General features: G+C 39.8%; 1 non-coding gene across 1 annotated transcript; it reads right to left on the bottom strand.

Moving 5' to 3' along the window:
* Positions 1 to 10,000: 10,000 nt before the first annotated feature.
* Positions 10,001 to 10,104, bottom strand: LOC148577070 (small nucleolar RNA R71). The gene has a single exon (XR_015902766.1). It is a non-coding gene; the product is annotated as a small nucleolar RNA R71 (small nucleolar RNA).
* Positions 10,105 to 20,708: the final 10,604 nt, after the last annotated feature.

Consider the following 20,708-nt stretch of genomic DNA (forward strand, 5'->3'; position numbering starts at 1 on the left):
TCTCTAGTGTATAGGGTCATCACTCTATCCTTCTCTAATCATGCTTTCTAATTTTTGTTCTTTTCCTAATCAATCAACAACATTTAATATACCAATGCAAACATCATGAGGTCTTTTCAAGGTTGTAATGGGGCCAAGGTGAGGGTAAGGATACATATATGGCTAAGTAAGCTTATAAATTGAATCTTTAATTAACCCAAGCTTTAACATAACCTATATATATTCTATATAACTTTAGAATTCATACCTAGCTACCCAGAAATCTCTTTCACATCCATACTCATGTATCAACCTTTTATCTTGATTTTATCATACATGCATTGATCTTTGAATGCTTGACTTAGCATTGGGATAATTTTGTCCCCTTATTTATTTATTGAGTATTTTTGGATTTTTTTTAAACATAGAAACATAAAAATAACATAGCTTATCAATGCACATAGAGTTTTAATTCTTATAGTTTCACATGAGTAGGTATCCAAATTCCCATAATATTATCATGACTCATTCCCTTATTATCCTTTGTTCCCACAATTTCCCATACTTAAATAACACACACAATTCTATCTTAAGCTAACCAAAGATTCAATTTGGGATATATAATTGTTTTTCGGCTTAAGGCTAGTAATGTGGTAAAATATAGAACAAATGGGATTTAAAGGCTCAAAGTGGCTAACAAAGGTAATTGAAAGGGTAGGCTTAATTTGGATAAGTAAGCTCAACAAATAATGGCATCAATCATATGTAAATATATAAATATAATAAATATTGGACATATAGGATGAAACAAAATATAGATTACAATCATAGAGAAGTAAACACACAAGAATAAAATAATTATGGTTAAATAATGTAACCATTCATAAAGGCTCACTTCTCACAGGTTGTGTGTTCTTTAGCTTAAAAATCATGTTCCAAATACAACTTCAAGCAAATTTAACATAAAAGTTTTAATTAAAATTAGTGAAATTTTGTTCCAAAGATAGGGTCTTTGAAGAAACTTATTGTCTTTTCAATCAAGCAGAACATGCATGCAACTAATCTATTACTATGCAATTTATCCTATCCTACAAAAGAAAAATCTAACTAAATATCCTAATTTATTGGTGCTAGGGAAGAGAAATTACCTCCGGAAGTCAGGTACTGACCGACCTCCCCACACTAAAGGCTTTGCACCGTCCTCGGTGCCATCTGTCAAGAACAAAGGTGGGCTGGTAGCAGTATCTCCACAGTCGGGACCATCATGGCTCCCTGTACTGGTAAAAGAAGTAGAGTCCGAGGTATCTGAGTCCTTGAATTTTCCCATGATCAGCTCCTTGAGGTATGTGAATCGGCACTTGTTACGACGCTCTCTCATCTTAGCTTTGTGTTCTTGCTGATCCAACTTTTCAAGTATCTGATGGAGCAGCTGATCAGTAGTGGGTGCTTGTGGTGTTAAAGAAGGAATATCTTCAACTGGTTCAGTAGGCTGGCTGATAGTGGCTGTTGGAAGTCTAAGGTATTTCCCGTTGGGGACATACTGATCATCTCGTGGAAGCATGGCTTTGGTGTCCCCGGCTCTGTAGGAGACTCTGGCTCCTGAGACAAGATCTGAGACCAGGGCTGGAAAAGGTAAGTTGCCAGCGATTTGTACGTGTCCCATGGCATTCCGGATATGTATTGGTAGATTCAGAGGTTGGTCTGTAAGGATGCACCATAGTAGAACGGCCATGTCCGCAGTGAAGGAGGACTCGTGAGTGCTCGAAAAGACGTAATGGGACATGATCTGTGCCCATACGCGAGCCTCCAAGGTAAGTGCTAAAGCCGAAATTCCCTTAGGGCGGGTAAGATGGTATCCGTAGATCCATCGGCTGCCAGGTAGTGCGATAACTCTGAGAACGGTGTCCCAGTCAAATTGGTACGTCTGGCGCTTGAGTGCGGCTTCTTGAAAGGCATCCAATCCTTCTGGAATAGGGGGAAGACTTAGAACTTTTTGAATGGCCTCTTCTGTAATGGGGACTTGCTTTTGACGGACATAGACAGACTGGAGGGTCGGCAGGTGGAAGTTGGAGTAGAACTCGACTACCCAAGAAAGATTGACCTGCCTTGGCTGTCTCTGTAGGAAATCCCATTGTCTTCGGGTGATCTGCGGCTCAACAAATGTAGCAATGTTGGGCGGGAGGAGAAGAAAGTATTCGTTGTTGTAACTCCTTTCAGCCAGGATGGAGAACATCTGCTCACAGTAGCGATTAGGGAATCGCGCAGTGTCCTTTACTGGGAAGGCTCTTTCTTTATCATCAACCTTTATAATCCTCTTAATTTTCTTTGTTGAGGGCTTAATCGCAGTTGAAGAAGGCTCTGCCACTAATGCTCTCTTCGTTCCTCTCCTTGCTGGTTGTTTGGGAGTAGATTTCTCCTTTCCTTTCTTGGTGGCCATCCTGGAAAAGGGAAGAGAAAGTAGATTAAATTTAAAGGGATAGAGCAAGGAAGAGAACGGAAAGGATGGTTATAAATGCACATAAAAAGGTAAATGATATTGACACACGCTCATGAGTACATGTGAAAACTCATTAATGGAAAATAACTAGTGCATATGATGACAAGTGAATGCAAGGTGTTTATTGGCATGCCGGCAAAGGGCATGAGTAGCATAGATCAAGCATCACTCGTAACAAACCATCACATTTGTATTGACAATTAAATTCAATGAATAAAATAGTAAAGGGAATTTGTGAAAAGCAAGCATTGAATATTAGAGTAGAAAAATGTAGAGAAGTTCATAATGCCATATGGGCTTTTTCACAAACACATAGCATGCATGTAGAAGAAGCTTTTGAAAATAAGGATTTGAACATGCAAGTAATCCCTTAAAAAGCAATATAATTGTCAAACAAATTTACAACAATTCACAAGCATATAATAATAAATAGTGACTCAAATAAATTGATAACACCAAGTAAAAAGGAGAAAGAAAGAAAAAGAAAATATGAACAATGAAGGTAAAAAGAAAAGAAAAGAGATGACATATAAAAATAAGAAGAATAATAGAAAAGTAAGGAGGGAAGGGGAAAGAAAAACCTTATTAATGGGGGTGAGAGAGAGTAAAAGGTGAGAAAGAAGGAAGAAGGGGAGAAGGAAGGGAGAAGAAATAAGGAGGGAAAAGAGAAAAATAGGATTTGGCGGAAAAATATATGATAATTGGCAAAATTAGGGAGGCTGTGCGGCGCAAGCAACGCGGTCGCGCGACTTGCGCTTGAACTCAATGACGCGATCGCGTCAGTCACGCGGTCGCGTGACCCGTTTTAGGCTAATGGCGCAAGGGTAGCCTCGCACTCGCACAACTCTCTGTTCAAAATCATATTAATACCAAATTTTGGGTGACGCGATTGCATGGGGCATGCGATCGCGTGAGTGGCCAATTATTGGGATATGACGCGGTCGCGTGGGGCACGCAATTGCGTGAGAGGGACTGCGCGCCCAGCGCCAGTCCAGCACCACTCTAGCACAACTTTTGGCTGTGCACCCTTGTTACGTCGAAATCCAGGTCACACGGCCGCGTGGGGCACGCGGTTGCGTGGGAGGCCATCATTCCCATATGACGTGGTCGCATCAGCGACGCGATCGCATGGGACAATTTGTGCCATTGGCACGCCTCCAGCCTTGCTCCTGCGTAACTCTCTGTTTATATTATTATTGTCTCCCAGCTCCTTGCGACGCAGACGCGTCAATGAGGTGGTCGCGTCGCGTGAATTTTTTTTTAATTAAAAATATGTGAATGCAGATGCATGAAATGTACTAATGAAGAGAAGAATTATTGAATAAGAAAATTAAAAATAAGGAAAATAACGATCATACCATGGTGGGTTGTCTCCCACCTAGCACTTTGCTTTAACGTCCGTAAGTTGGACGCTCCACTAGCTCAGTCTTCGGCTATGTGGGGATCTTCCAAGAGGAAGATCTCGAGCTCCTTGTTCTTCTTCAGCTTCTCGCCATGGTACAACTTTAAATGATGTCCATTAACTTTGATAGGTTCAGAGCTTGACGGATGACTTAGGTGATAGACTCCGTACGGTTTGGCCTTCTCTACTCTGTATGGACCTTCCCATCTTGATCTCAACTTGCCTGGCATGAGCCTTAGTCGAGATTTATAGAGGAGGACTAAGTCCCCAGGTTGGAACTCTTTACTCTTGATGTGCTGATCATGTACAACCTTCATCTTCTCCTTGTATAGTCTTGAGTTCTCATAAGCTTCTAGGCGAAGGCTCTCCAGTTCCTGCAGTTGCAACTTCCTTTCAGCTCCGGCTTTTCCAATTCCAATGTTGCATTCCTTTACTGCCCAAAAGGCTTTATGCTCTATTTCAACAGGGAGATGACAAGCTTTTCCATAAACTAAGCGGAAAGGACTCATCCCAATGGGTGTTTTGTATGCTGTTCTGTATGCCCAAAGTGCATCTTGTAGCCTGGTGCTCTAGTCTCTTCTATGAGGTTTTACTATCTTCTACAAGATATGCTTTATCTCTCTATTTGACACCTCGGCTTGCCCATTAGTCTGAGGATGGTAGGCTGTTGCAACTTTATGAATTATCCCATGTTTCTTCATTAGTCCTGTTAGTCTCCTGTTACAAAAATGGGTGCCTTGATCGCTCACGATTGCTCGTGGTGATCTAAAGCGACAGATAATATAGTTTCTCACAAAGGAAACAACAATGTTAGCATCATCATTGCGGGTAGGAATTGCTTCTACCCATTTGGAAACATAATCCACAACTAACAATATATAGAAATAACCATTAGAATTTGGAAATGGACCCATGAAGTCAATGCCCCAAACATAAAAAATTTCACAGAAAAGCATAATCTGTTGAGGCATCTCATCGCTCCTAGATATATTACCAAATTTCTGGCATGGGAAACAAGATCTACAAAATTCAGCGGTGTCCCTAAAAAGAGTAGGCCACCAGAATCCACAGTCTAAGATTTTTCTAGCAGTTCTTTGAGGGCCAAAATATCCTCCACTCTCAGATGAGTGACAGGCCTCTAAGATGGACTGGAATTCTGATTGAGGCACACACTGTCTAATTACCTGGTCAGTGCCACATCTCCATAAATATGGGTCATCCCATATATAATATTTAGACTCACTTTTTAGCTTGTCTCTTTGATGCTTAGAAAAGTTTGGAGGAAAGGTGCGGCTAACTAGATAATTAGCTACAGGTGCATACCAAGGGACTATCTCAGATACTACTTGCAGGTTATCAAATGAGAAATTATCAGCTATAGGAGTGGAGTCATCTGTAATGTGCTCAAGGCGACTCAAGTGGTCTGCCACTAAATTCTGGTTACCACTCCTGTCCTTAATTTCTAAATCAAATTCTTGTAATAGCAGTATCCAACGTATAAGCCTTGGTTTGGACTCCTTTTTAGATAATAAATACTTTAGAGCTGCGTGGTTTGAATACAATACTACTTTAGTACCAAGTAAATAGGCTCAGAATTTATCCAGAGCAAAAACAATAGCAAGAAGCTCTTTCTCAGTAGTAGTGTAATTCGACTGAGCGGCATCTAAAGTTTTAGACGCGTAAACAATAACAAAAGGATCCTTACCTTCACGCTGAGCCAGTGCTGCTCCTACTGCATGGTTGGAAGCATCACATATTATTTCAAATGGTTGGCTCCAATCTGGTCCTCTCACAATTGGAGCTTGAGTCAGTGCAGTCTTCAGCTTATCAAACGCTTGTTTGCAATTTTCACTGAACTCGAACTCAATATCTTTCTGCAGTAGTCTGGATAAGGGAAGTGCTACCTTACTGAAGTCCTTAATGAATATCCTATAAAAACCTGTATGGCCAAGGAAAGAATGGACCTCTCTCACAGAAGAGGGGTAAGGTAAACTAGACATAACATCCACCTTTGCTGGGTCTATGATGAGCGGATAATTTATACGCTTTTTGGCATTGTTTTTAGTATGATTTTAGTAGGATCTAGTTACTTTTAGGGATGTTTTCATTAGTTTTTATGTTAAATTCACATTTCTGGACTTTACTATGAGTTTGTGTGTTTTTCTGTGATTTCAGGTATTTTCTGGCTGAAATTGAGGGACTTGAGCAAAAATCAGATTCAGAGGTTGAAGAAGGACTGCTGATGCTGTTGGATTCTAACATCCCTGCACTCAAAGTGGATTTTCTGGAGCTAGAGAACTCAAAATGACGCGTTTCCAATTGCGTTGGAAATTAGACATCTAGGGCTTTCCAGAAATGTATAATAGTCCATACTTTGACTGAGTTTAGACGACATAAAATGGCGTTGAACGCCAGTTCTACGCTGCTGTCTGGAGTTAAACGCCAAAAACAAGTCACAAACCAGAGTTGAACGCCAGAAATACGTTACAACCTGGCGTTCAACTCCAGAAAGAGCCTCTGCATGTGTAACATTCAAGCTCAGCCCAAGCACACACCAAGTGGGCCCCAGAAGTGGATTTATGCATCAATTACTTACTTCTATAAACCCTAGTAACTAGTTTAGTATAAATAGGACTTTTTACTATTGTATTTGACATCTTGAGACGCCTGGTTCTTAGATCAGAAGGGCTGGTCGTTCGGCCATGCCTGAACCTTTCACTTATGTATTTTCAAACGGTAGAGTTTCTGCACTCCATAGATTAAGGTGTGGAGCTCTGCTGTTCCTCAAAGATTAATGCAAAGTACTACTGTTTTTCTATTCAATTCAACTCATTCCGCTTCTAAGACATTCATTCGCACTTCAACATGAATGTGATGAACGTGACAATCATCATCATTCCCCTATGAACGCGTGCCTGACAACCACTTCCGTTCTACCTTAGATTGAATGAGTATCTCTTGGATCTCTTAATCAGAATCTTTGTGGTATAAGCTAGATTGATGGCAGCATTCATGAGAGTTCGGAAAGTCTAAACCTTGTCTGTGGTATTCCGAGTAGGACTCTGGGATTGAATGACTGTGACGAACTTCAAACTCGCGAGTGCTGGGCGTAGTGACAGACGCAAAAGGAGGGTGAATCCTATTCCAGTATGATCGAGAACCTCAGATGATTAGCCATGCTGTGACAGAGCATTTGGACCATTTTCACAAGAGGATGGGATGCAGCCATTGACAAGGGTGATGCCTCCAGACGATTAGCCATGCAGTGACAGTGCATCGGACCATTTTCCAGAGAGGATCAAAAGTAGCCATTGACAATGGTGATGTCCTTACATAAAGCCAGCCATGGAAAGGAGTAGGATTGATTGGATGAAGACAGCAGGAAAGCAGAGGTTCAGAGGAACGAAAGCATCTCTATGCGCTTATCTGAAATTCACACCAATGATTTACATAAGTATTTCTATCCTTATCTTATTATATATTTTCGAAAACTCCATAACTATTTTATATCCGCCTGACTGAGATCTACAAGGTGACCATAGCTTGCTTCATACCAACAATCTCCGTGGGATCGACCCTTACTCACGTAAGGTTTATTACTTGGACGACCCAGTGCACTTGCTGGTTAGTTGTATCGAAGTTGTGAATGAAAAATAATTTATTAAGATGTGCGTACAGAGTTTTTGACGCCGTTGCCTGAGATCACAATTTTGTGCACCAAGTTTTTGGCGCCGTTGCCGGGGATTGTTCGAGTTTTGACAACTGACGGTTCATCTTGTTGCTCAGATTAGGTAATTTTCTTTTGTTTTATTTTCAAAAAATTTTTCAAAAATCTTTCAAAAATTTCTCCTTTGTTTTCGAAAAAATTTTAAAATAAAAAATTGTTTTCAAAAATATATTTTTCTTCAGAATTTTTAAAAATGAATTCCAGTGTTTCATGAAGCATGTTGAAGCCTGGCTGGCTGTAAAGCCATGTCTAGTTCTTCTGGATAGGGAATGTCAGGCGTGTCATGTCTGAGTTACATACTAAAGCTTGGCTGGCTATTAAGCCATGCCTGACCCTTTGATTGGAGCGTTAGACTAAAGAGCATAAGATTCTTGGAATTCATATTAAAAATTTTGGAATCCTTATTTTTCTTTTTCAAAATGATTTTCGAAAAAAATTAAAAGAAAATACAAAAAAAAATCATAAAATCATAAAAATAAAAAATATTTTGTGTTTCTTGTTTGAGTCTTGAGTCAGATTTTAAGTTTGGTGTCAATTGCATATTCATCTTGCATTTTTCGAAAAATTCATGCATTCATAGTGTTCTTCATGATCTTCAAGTTGTTCTTGGTAAGTCTTCTTGTTTGATCTTGATGTTTTCTTGTTTTGCATCTTTTCTTGTTTTTCATGTGCATTTTTGAAATCATAGTGTCTAAACATGAAAGATTTCTAAGTTTGGTGTCTTGCATGTTTTCTTTGCATATAAAAATTTTCAAAAATAAGTCTTGATGTTCATCATGACATTCAAAGTGTTCTTGGTGTTCATCTTGATATTCATAGTGTTCTTGCATTCATCACGTACTTTGATCCATAACTTTCATGCATTGCATCATTTTTCATGTTTTTCTCTCTCATCGTTAAAAATTCAAAAATAAAAAAAATATCTTCCCCTTTTTCACTCATAAATTTCGAAAATTAGATTTGACTTTTTCAAAAATTTTTAAAAATCTAGTTGTTTTTATGAGTCAAATCAAATTTTCAATTTAAAAATCTTATCTTTTTCAAAATCTTTTTCAAAAATCAAATCTTTTTCAATTTTTTAGTTATTTTCGAAAATTTTAAAAATATTTTTCAAAAATCTTTTTCTTATCTTTACCTCCTAATTTTCGAAAATAACATCATCAATTAATGTTTTGATTCAAAAATTTCAAGTTTGTTACTTACTTGTTAAGAAAGATTCAAACTTTAAGTTCTAGAATCATATCTTGTGATTTCTTGTGAATCAAGTCATTAATTGTGATTTTAAAAATCAAATCTTTTTCAAAACTAATTTCAATCATATCTTTTCAAAAATATCTTATTATCTTATCTTTTTCAAAATCATATCTTTTTCAAAAATTTGATTTTTAAAATATCTTATCTAACTTCTTATCTTCTTATCTTTTCAAAATTGATTTTCAAATTTGTTTCAACTAACTAACTAACTTTTTGTTTGTTTCTTATCTTTTTCAAAACTACCTAACTAACTCTCTCTCTCTCTAATTTTCGAAAATATTTTCCCTCTTTTTTTAAAATTTCTTTTTAATTAACTAATTATCTTAATTTTTGATTTTAATTTTCGAAAATTACTAACCTTTTTCAAAAACTATTTTCAAAAATTACTAACTCTTTTTCAAAAATAATTTTCGAAAATTCTCTTTCTCTCTCATCTCCTTCTATTTAGTTATTCATCTACTAACACTTCATCTCACCAAAATTCGAACCCCCTCTTCCATCTGTGTTCGAATTTTCTCTTCTTCTTTTCTTCTACTCACACAGGGACCTCTATACTGTGGTAAAAAGGATCTCTATTATTATTATTTTTCTATTCCCTCTTTTTCATATGAGCAGGAGCAAGGACAAGAACATTCTTGTTGAAGCAGATCCAGAACCTGAAAGGACTCTGAAGTGGAAACTAAGAGAAGCTAAATTACAACAATCCAGCAAGCACCTTTCAGAAATTTTCGAACAAGAAGAGGAGATGGCAGCCGAAAATAATAATAATGCAAGGAGGATGCTTGGTGACTTTACTGCACCTAATTCCAATTTACATGGAAGAAGCATCTCCATTCCTGCCATTGGAGCAAACAATTTTGAGCTGAAACCTCAATTAGTTTCTCTGATGCAGCAGAACTGCAAGTTTCATGGACTTCCATCTGAAGATCCTTTTCAGTTCTTAACTGAATTCTTGCAGATATGTGATACTGTTAAGACTAATGGAGTAGATCCTGAAGTCTACAGGCTCATGCCTTTCCCTTTTTCTGTGAGAGACAGAGCTAGAATATGGTTGGACTCTCAACCTAAGGATAGCCTGAACTCTTGGGATAAGCTGGTTAAGGCTTTCTTAGCCAAGTTCTTTCATCCTCAAAAGCTGAGTAAGCTTAGAGTGGATGTTCAAACCTTCAAACAGAAAGAAGGTGAATCCCTCTATGAAGCTTGGGAGAGATACAAAGAACTGACCAAAAAGTGTCATTCTGACATGCTTTCAGAATGGACCATCCTGGATATATTCTATAATGGTCTGTCTGAATTAGCTAAAATGTCATTGGATACCTCTACAGGTGGATCCATTCACTTAAAGAAAACGCCTGCAGAAGCTCAAGAACTCATTGACATGGTTGCTAATAACCAGTTCATGTACACTTCTGAGAGGAATCCTGTGAGTAATGGGACACCTCAGAAGAAGGGAGTTCTTGAACTTGATACTCTGAATGCCATATTGGCTCAGAACAAAATATTGACTCAGCAAGTCAATATGATTTCTCAGAGTCTGAATGGAATGCAAGCTGCATCCAACAGTACTCAAGAGACGCCTTCTGAAGAAGAGGCCTATGATCCTGAGAACCCTGCAATAGCAGAGGTAAATTACTTAGGTGAACCTTATGGAAACACCTATAACTCATCATGGAGAAATCATCCATATTTCTCATGGAAGGATCGACAAAAGCCTCAACAAGGCTTTAATAATGGTGGAAGAAACAGGTTTAGCAATAGCAAGCCTTTTCCATCATCCACTCAGCAACAGACAGAGAATTTTGAACAAAATACCTCTAATTTAGCAAACTTAGTCTCTGATCTGTCCAAGGCCACTGTAAGTTTCATGAATGAAACAAGGTCCTCAATTAAAAATTTAGAGGCACAAGTGGGCCAGCTGAGTAAAAGGATCACTGAAATCCCTCCTAGTACTCTCCCAAGCAATACAGAAGAAAATCCAAAAGGAGAGTGCAAGGCCATTGAATTAATCACCATGGCCGAACCTGTAAGAGAAGGAGAGGACGTGAATCCCAAGGAGGAAGACCTCCTGGAACGTCCATTGATCAATAAGGAGTTTCCCTCTGAGGAACCAAAGGAATCTGAGGCTCATCTAGAGACCATAGAGATTCCATTAAACCTCCTTATGCCATTCATGAGCTCTGATGAGTATTCCTCTTCTGAAGAGAATGAGGATGTTATTGAAGAGCAAGTTACCAAGTACCTTGGTGCAATCATGAAGCTGAATGCCAAATTATTTGGTATTGAGACTTGGGAAGATGAACCTCCCTTGTTCACTAATGAACTGAGTGATCTGGATCAACTGACATGGCCTCAGAAGAAACAGGATCCTGGAAAGTTCATAATACCTTGCACCATAGGCAACATGATCTTTGATAAGGCTCTGTGTGACCTTGGTTCAGGGATAAACCTCATGCCCCTCTCTGTAAAAGAGAAACTGGGAATCTTTGGGGTGCAAGCTGCTAAAATCTCATTAGAGATGGCAGACAATTCAAGAAAATAGGCTTATGGACAAGTAGAGGACGTGTTAGTAAAGGTTGAAGGCCTTTACATCCCTACTGATTTCATAGTCCTGGATACTGGGAGGGATGAGGATGATTCCATCATCCTTGGAAGACCCTTCCTAGCCACAGCAAGAGCTGTGATTGATGTTGACAGAGGTGAATTAGTCCTTCAATTGAATGAGGACTCCCTTGTGTTTACAACTCAAGGTTACCCTTCTGTAAACATGGAGAGGAAGCATAAAAGCTTCTCTCAAAACAGAGTCAACCAGAGCCCCCACAGTCAAACTCTAAGTTTGGTGTTGGGAGGCCACAGTCAAACTTTAAGTTTGGTGTTGGGAGGCCACAACCAAACTCTAAGTTTGGTGTTGGAGAGTCTCAACAATGCTCTGAATATCTGTGAGGCTCCATGAGAGCCCACTGTCAAGCTATTGACATTAAAGAAGTGCTTGTTGGGAGGCAACCCAATTTTTATTTATCTAATTTTATTTTTATTGTTTTTCATGTTTTATTAGGTTCATGATCATGTGGAGTCACAAAATAAATATAAAAATTAAAAACGGAATCAAAAACAGCAGAAGAAAAATCACACCCTGGAGGAAGGCCTTACTGGCGTTTAAACGCCAGTAAGAAGCATCTGGATGGTGTTCAACACCAGAACAGAGCATGGTTCTGGCACTGAACGCCCAAAATGGGCAGCATCTGGGCGTTTGAACGCCAGAATTGCACCCTGGAGAAGAGCTGGCGCTGAACGCCCAGAACAAGCATGGTTCTGGCGTTCAACGCCAGAAATGGGCAACAAATGGGCGTTCAACGCCCAGAATAAGCACCAATCTGGCGCTGAACGCCCAGAGTTGTGTGCAAGGGCATTTTGCATGCCCAATTTGGTGTAATGTTGTAAATCTTTGAACACCTCAGGATCTGTGGACCCCACAGGATCACCTCAGGATCTGTGGACCCCACAGGATCCCCACCTACCTCCACTCACTTCTTCTCACCCCTCTTTCACAGAATCCCATAAACACTCTTCCCCAAAACTCTTCACCAATCACCTCAATCTCTCTTCCTTATCACCACTTCACCACTCACATCCATCCACTCTTCCCCATAAACCTACCTCATAAACCCCACCTACCTTCAAAATTCAAAATCAATTTCCCACCCAAAACCCACCCTTATGGCCGAACCTTACCCCCCCTCCCTTCCCTATATATAGCCCTCCATTCTTCCTCATCTTCACACAACACAACCCTTTCTTCTCTTCTTGGCCGAATACACCCCTCCCCCCTCTCCTCCATATTTTCTTCTTCTTCTTCATCTATTCTTTCTTCTCTTGCTCGAGGGTGAGCAATATTCTAAGTTTAGTGTGGTAAAAGCATAAGCTTTTTGTTTTTCCATTACCATTGATGGCACCTAAGACCGGAGAATCCTCTAGAAAAGGGAAAGGGAAGACAAAAGCTTCCACCTCCGAGTCATGGGAGATGGAAAGATTCATCTCCAAAGCTCATCAAGACCACTTCTATGATGTTGTGGCCAAGAAGAAGGTGATCCCCGAGGTCCCTTTCAAGCTCAAGAAGAATGAGTATCCGGAGATCCGACATGAAATCCAAAGAAGAGGTTGGAAAGTTCTAACAAACCCCATCCAACAAGTCGGCATCCTAATGGTTCAAGAGTTCTATGCCAATGCATGGATCACAAGGAACCATGATCAAAGTAAGAACCCGAATCCAAAGAATTTTACTACAATGGTTCGGGGGAAATACTTAGATTTTAGTCCGGAAAATGTGAGGTTGGCGTTTAACTTGCCTATGATGCAAGGAGATGCACGCCCCTACACTAGAAGGGTTAACTTTAATCAAAGGTTGGACCAAGTCCTCATGGACATATGTGTGGAAGGAGCTCAATGGAAGATTGACTCCAAAGGCAAGCCGGTTCAATTAAGAAGATTGGACCTCAAGCCTGTGGCTAGAGGATGGTTGGAGTTCATCCAACGATCCATCATCCCCACTAGCAACCGATCTGAAGTTACTGTGGATCGGGCCATCATGATTCATAGCATCATGATTGGAGAGGAAGTAGAAGTTCATGAAGTCATCTCCCTTGAACTCTACAAAATAGCTGAAAAGTCCTCCCCCATGGCAAGGCTAGCTTTCCCTCATCTTATTTGCCATCTATGTTACTCAGCTGGAGCTTTCATAGAAGGAGACATTCCCATTGAGGAAGAGAAGCCCATCATTAAGAAAAGGATGGAACAAGCAAGAGAGCCCATTCATGGATCTCAAGAGACGCATGAAGCTCATTACCATGAGATCCCGGAGATGCCTCAAATGCATTTTCCTCCACAAAACTATTGGGAGCAAATTAACACCTTCCTAGGAGAATTAAGTTCCAACATGGGACAATTAAGGGTGGAACATCAAGAGCACTCCATCATCCTTCATGAAATAAGAGAAGATCAAAAAGTAATGAGGGAGGAGCAACAAAGACAAGGAAGAGACATAGAAGAGCTCAAGGACATCATTGGTTCCTCAAGAAGGAAATGCCACCATCACTAAGGTGGACTCATTCCTTGTTCTTACATTCTCTGTTTTTCGTTTTCTCTATGTTAAGTGCTTATCCATGTTTGTGTCTTATTACATGATCATTAGTATTTAGTAACATTGTCTTAAAGTTATGAATGTCCTATGAATCCATCACCTCTCTTAAATGAAAAATGTTTTAATTCAAAAGAACAAGAAGTACATGGGTTTCGAATTTATCCTTGAACTTAGTTTAATTATATTGATGTGGTGACAATGCTTCTTGTTTTCTGAATGAATGCCTGAACAGTGCATATGTCTTTTGAAGTAGTTGTTTAAGAATGTTAAATATGTTGGCTCTTGAAAGAATGATGACAAGGAGACATGTTATTTGATAATCTGAAAAATCATAAAAATGATTCTTGAAGCAAGAAAAAGCAGCAAAGAACAAAGCTTACAGAAGAAAAAAAATATAGGCAAAAAAAATATAGAAAAAGAAAAAGCAAGCAGAAAAAGCCAAAAGCTCTTAAAACCAAGAGGCAAGAGCAAAAAGCCAATAACCCTTAAAACCAAAAGGCAAGGGTAAAGAAAAAGGATCCCAAGGCTTTGAGCATCAATGGATAGGAGGGCCTAAAGGAATAAAATCCTGGCCTAAGCGGCTAAACCAAGCTGTCCCTAACCATGTGCTTGTGGCGTGAAGGTGTCAAGTGAAAACTTGAGATTGAGCGGTTAAAGTCAAGGTCCAAAGCAAAAAAAAGAGTGTGCTTAAGAACCCTGGACACCTCTAATTGGGGACTTTAGCAAAGCTGAGTCACAATCTGAAAGGGTTCACCCAATTATGTGTCTGTGGCATTTATGTATGCGGTGGTAATACTGGAAAACAAAGTGCTTAGGGCCATGGCCAAGACTCATAAAATAGCTGTGTTCAAGAATCATCATACTGAACTAGGAGAATCAATAACACTATCTGAACTCTGAGTTCCTATAGACGCCAATCATTCTGAACTTCAATGGATAAAGTGAGATGCCAAAACTATTCAAGAGGCAAAAAGCTACAAGTCCCGCTCATTTAATTGGAGCTATGTTTCATTGATAGTTTGGAATTTATAGTATATTCTCTTCTTTTTATCCTATTTGATTTTCAGTTGCTTGGGGACAAGCAACAATTTAAGTTTGGTGTTGTGATGAGCGGATAATTTATACGCTTTTTGGCATTGTTTTTAGTATGATTTTAGTAGGATCTAGTTACTTTTAGGGATGTTTTCATTAGTTCTTATGTTAAATTCACATTTCTGGACTTTACTATGAGTTTGTGTGTTTTTCTGTGATTTCAGGTATTTTCTGGCTGAAATTGAGGGACTTGAGTAAAAATCAGATTCAGAGGTTGAAGAAGGACTACTGATGCTATTGGATTCTGACCTCCCTGCACTCAAAGTGGATTTTCTGGAGCTACAGAACTCAAAATGGTGCGCTTCTAATTGCATTAGAAAGTAGACATCCAGGGCTTTCCAGAAATGTATAATAGTCCATACTTTGACCGAGTTTAAATGACGTAAAAGGGCGTTGAACGCAAGTTCTACGCTGCTATCTGGAGTTAAACGCCAGAAACAAGTCTCAAACTAGAGTTGAACGCCAGAAATACGTTACAACCTGGCGTTCAACTCCAGAAAGAGCCTCTGCACGTGTAACATTCAAGCTCAGCCCAAGCACACACCAAGTGGGCTCCGGAAGTGGATTTATGCATCAATTACTTACTTCTGTAAACCCTAGTAACTAGTTTAGTATAAATAGGACTTTTTACTATTGTATTTGACATCTTGAGATGCCTGGTTCTTAGATCAGAAGGGCTGGCCATTTGGCCATGCCTGAACCTTTCACTTATGTATTTTCAAACGGTAGAGTTTCTGCACTCCATAGATTAAGGTGTGGAGCTCTGCTGTTCCTCAAAGATTAATGCAAAGTACTACTATTTTTCTATTCAATTCAACTCATTCCGCTTCTAAGACATTCATTCGCACTTCAACATGAATGTGATGAACGTGACAATCATCATCATTCCCCTACGAACGCGTGCCTGACAACCACTTCCGTTCTACCTTAGATTGAATGAGTATCTCTTGGATCTCTTAATCAGAATCTTTGTGGTATAAGCTAGATTGATGGCAGCATTCATGAGAGTTCGGAAAGTCTAAACCTTGTCTGTGGTATTCCGAGTAGGACTCTGGGATTGAATGACTGTGATAAACTTCAAACTCGCGAGTGCTGGGCGTAGTGATAGACGCAAAAGGAGGGTGAATCCTATTCCAGTATGATCGAGAACCTCAGATGATTAGCCGTGCTATGACAGAGCATTTGGACCATTTTCACAAGAGGATGGGATGCAGCCATTGACAAGGTGATGCCTCCAGACGATTAGCCATGCAGTGACAGTGCATCGGACCATTTTCCAGAGAGGATCAAAAGTAGCCATTGACAATGGTGATGTCCTTACATAAAGCCAGCCATGGAAAGGAGTAGGATTGATTGGATGAAGACAGCAGGAAAGCAGAGGTTCAGAGGAACGAAAGCATCTCTATGCGCTTATCTGAAATTCTCACCAATGATTTACATAAGTATTTCTATCCTTATCTTATTATATATTTTTGAAAACTCCATAACTATTTAATATCCGCCTGATTGAGATCTACAAGGTGACCATAGCTTGCTTCATACTAACAATCTCCGTGGGATCGACCCTTACTCACGTAAGGTTTATTACTTGGACGACCCAGTGCACTTGTTGGTTAGTTGTATCGAAGTTGTGAATGAAAAACAATTTATTAAGATGTGCGTACAGAGTTTTTGACGCCGTTGCCTGAGATCACAATTTTGTGTATCAGTCTACAGAAATGCCAGTATTAGATACAACATGTCCTAGTACAATCCCTTGCTTAACCATAAAGTGGCATTTTTCAAAATTTAATACCAGGTTTGTACTGACACATCTATCTAATACTCTAGATAATCCATCTAAGCAAAGGCTAAAGGAATCGCCATAAACACTAAAATCATCCATAAAAACCTCCATACAGTCCTCAATAAGATCAGAGAAAAGACTCATCATGCACCTTTGGAAAGTAGCTGGGGCATTACACAAGCCAAAGGGCATTCCCTTGTAAGCATAAGTCCCAAAAAGACATGTAAAAGTGGTCTTTTCCTGATCCTCAGGAGCTATATGAATCTGGAAATAACCTGTGTAACCATCTAAAAAGCAATAATGCGATTTACCTGACAGGCGATCCAGCATTTGATCAATGAATGGGAGAGGATAGTGATCCTTACGAGTTGCTTGGTTGAGGCGTCTGTAATCAATACAGACCCTCCAGGCTTTCTGAACTCTTGTTGTCAGGAGCTCTCCATGCTCATTCTTCACTGCAGTGACTCCAGACTTCTTTGGCACCACTTGTACTGGGCTTACCCATTCACTGTTTGAGATGGGATAGATGATATCTGCCTCTAGTAGTCTGGTCACTTCCTTTTTGACAACCTCTAGGATAGTGGGGTTCAATCTTCTCTGGGGTTGACGGACAGGTCTTGCTCCTTCTTCTAAAAATATTCTATGCTCACAAACTTGAGGGTTGATGCCTACTATGTCTGCCAAACTCCAACCAATTGCCTTCTTGTGCCTCCTCAGCACACCAAGTAGCTGCTCTTCCTGTTGAGAAGTGAGTTCCCTTGCAATGATAACCGGAAACTTCTACCCATCTTCAAGGTAAGAATATTTAAGGTGTGGAGGAAGGGGTTTCAATTCTAACTTCTGATCATGTTCAGGCTCTGGGTTGTCTGGAGCTGATAACAGTGGTAAGGCACTATCATTGTCCTCTGAGAATGTCCCCACACTTGGACCTTGTCCTGTGTGCTTCTCTTCAAATTCCTCCTGGTGAACTTCAACCATGGTTTCATCTATAATGTCACACTTGAGGATAGAGTGATCCTCTGGAGGATGCTTCATAACTCCATTCAGATTGAATATCACTACTCGGCCATCTATTTCAAAAGAGTATGTTCCTGAAAAAGCATCTAGTTTAAACTTTGAGGTCTTCAGGAATGGTCTTCTGAGTAGGATTGATGATGGCTTGTCTGAGTCATTTTGGGGCATTTCCAGGATATAAAAATCAGTGGGAAACGTGAGTCCCTTAATGCCTACTAGTACATCTTCAGCAACTCTAACCACTGTAATAATGCTTTTATTTGCTATCACGAAATGAGCTTCCGACCTTTTTAAGGGAGGGAGCCTCAAAACATCATATATAAAAAGGCATTATACTTACACATGCTCTTAAATCACACATGCATTCAGAAATTATCACACCACCAATAGTACAATTAACTATACAAGGACCTGGGTCACTACATTTTTCAGGTAAACTTCCCATTAAAGCAGATATGGAACTTCCTAAAGGAATAGTTTCTAATTCATTAATTTTGTCTTTATGTATACATAAATCTTTTAGAAATTTAGCATACTTAGGTACCTGTTGAATAACATCAAATAGAGGAACGGTTACCTTAACCTTTTTGAATATCTCTACCATTTTTGGATCAGGTTCCAGCTGCTTCCTGGGCTTCCTTGCAAGTTGTGGAAATGGGATGGGAGTGGCGTTTTCTGCAGTGTTTGCGCCTTTTAGTGCTTCTTCCTGTGGTTACACTTCTTCTTCTTCAGCCACGTCCTGTATGTCCTCTTCTTCTTCAACATCTTCTATTTCCACTACCTCCTCAGCTGAGGCGTGTTCTGGTGGGTTTGGCTCCTCTTGATTCCTCTCCTGTAGTGTGGTTCCGGACCTCAGGGTGATGGCATTAATACCACCCTTGGGATTGGGTAATGGTTGAGAGGGAATACCACTGGAGCTCAAAGGTTGATTATTGGAGTTATTCATTGAACCAATCTGTGAGATAAGAGCTTGCAAAGTAGCGTTCAGACCATTTAGAGTGGCATTAATGTTATTTTCCATGGTCTATTGTCTCCGATCAATAGATTGTAGTAAGTCATCATTGGCAGATGAAGAAGGATGGGTAAATTGAGAGGTCTATTGTTGGGTATTCTGTGGTCCTTGGGATTGCCTTAGGTGAGGTGCTCTGTAAGGCTGATTCTGATTCTGCTGCCTGTTATTGTTGTTATTCCACCTCTGATTTCCCTGATTATCTCTGCCTCCTCTGTTGTTGTTGTTGTCCCTCCAATTCTGATTATAATTGTCTTGCCATCCGTGGTTGTAATTGCCACCTTGATTGTACCTTTGGTTGGGGCGGTCATAGAAATTATGTGTGGCTGCCACGGTGTTGTCTTCCTGCTGGAGCTGCGGACATTCATCAGTATAATGGCTGTAATCAGCGCAGATTCCGTAAACTCTCTGTGGGACTAACTGTTGGTTTTGCTGTGCTGGAGAAGGTTGAGCTTGCTGAACTTGTTGTTTATTGCATTTGCTTCAGCAAGTTGGTCATTTCACAGATACTCTGAGTTAAAGCAGCAGTCTCTCTGCTAGAGGATACTTCTGCCACGGCTTTTGCACAGCCTTGTTTCTGCCTGTGATTCCTAGTAGATTCAGCTAAGTCGCTGATCAAATTGCCATGCCTCATCAGTGGTCTTGTACTTTTTCATAGACCCATTGCTAGCACTTTCCAATGTGGTCTTATCTTGGGGCCTCATTCCCTGTGTGACATAACCGAGTAACACTATCTTGTCAATCATATGGTGGGGACAAGCTTTCAGAAGATTATTGAAGCGCTCCCAATATTCATAAAGCGTCTCGGATTCATCCTGAACAATCATGGAAATATTTTTTCTCAGTTTATCAGTAACTTCAGCTGGAAAGAACTTTTCCAAGAATTTTCTTCTCAGTGTATCCAGTTGGATACAATTGTTGGTGGTTGAGTGTAGTACCACTCTCTTGCCTTCCCCTCAAGAGAAAACGGGAAAGCTTTCAGCAAAATTGAAGTTTCATCTGCACCCTTACGCTTGACAGTAGAACATGGCTCTTGAGCAGGTAAGCCATGAAACTTGGGCATCAAATTGAGCAATGCGGTCTTTATTTTAAAATCTGTAGCTACCGCTGGGTGATGCGCTTGAAATGGTTACATTGTAAAATCAGGGGCTCCAGCCTCCTGGATAGTAACTCTCCTGGCTGCTGCCATGTTACTTGCATGTAAAACAACTAAATTAGTAGAACGGGGGCTGGTTTCTTTCTCAAATGACGTTTTAGATCCGCCCTTAGAGAGGACTAACCGACACCGAGCTTGCCTTATTCGTGAAATAGTTCTTTCAATCTCAGGATCGAATACTAGCAAGCTTGGATCAGGAAGCAAACGTGTCATCTAACGAAAGAAACAAGCAGCTCATAGTAGCAAAATAAAATAAAATGCAAATAAATAAATTTCAATTAATAACTTTAGAAGTCTATTGCAACTCCCCGGCAACGGCGCCAAAAATTGATGCGAGCAGAAATTGGCGAGTTAAGAATGATTATAAAATATGCGTTGCAAGTATAGTTCTCAACCAACCTGAAATCCACTTATCAATTTAGAAGGGTGTCACAGAAGTTAAAATCAAAATACTGGGAGTATGAGTCCCAGGTCGTCTCCCAACGAGTTGCAGAAAAGTGTGCTATTTTATTAATCAGATGTTTTCAAAAAAAGGGTTTGAGTTGAATGGCAGAAAATTAAATTAGAGAATTTATATAAATTTAAATAAAAGCCTTGACTGGGAGTTGATTAGTTGGAAGCCCTATTCTTGTTGCAGTACTCTCAAGACTAATTGATA

Source organism: Arachis ipaensis, chromosome B1, assembly GCF_059453495.1.
Source record: "Arachis ipaensis isolate K30076 ecotype BB chromosome B1, ASM5945349v1, whole genome shotgun sequence".
NCBI classification, from domain to species: Eukaryota; Viridiplantae; Streptophyta; class Magnoliopsida; order Fabales; family Fabaceae; genus Arachis; species Arachis ipaensis.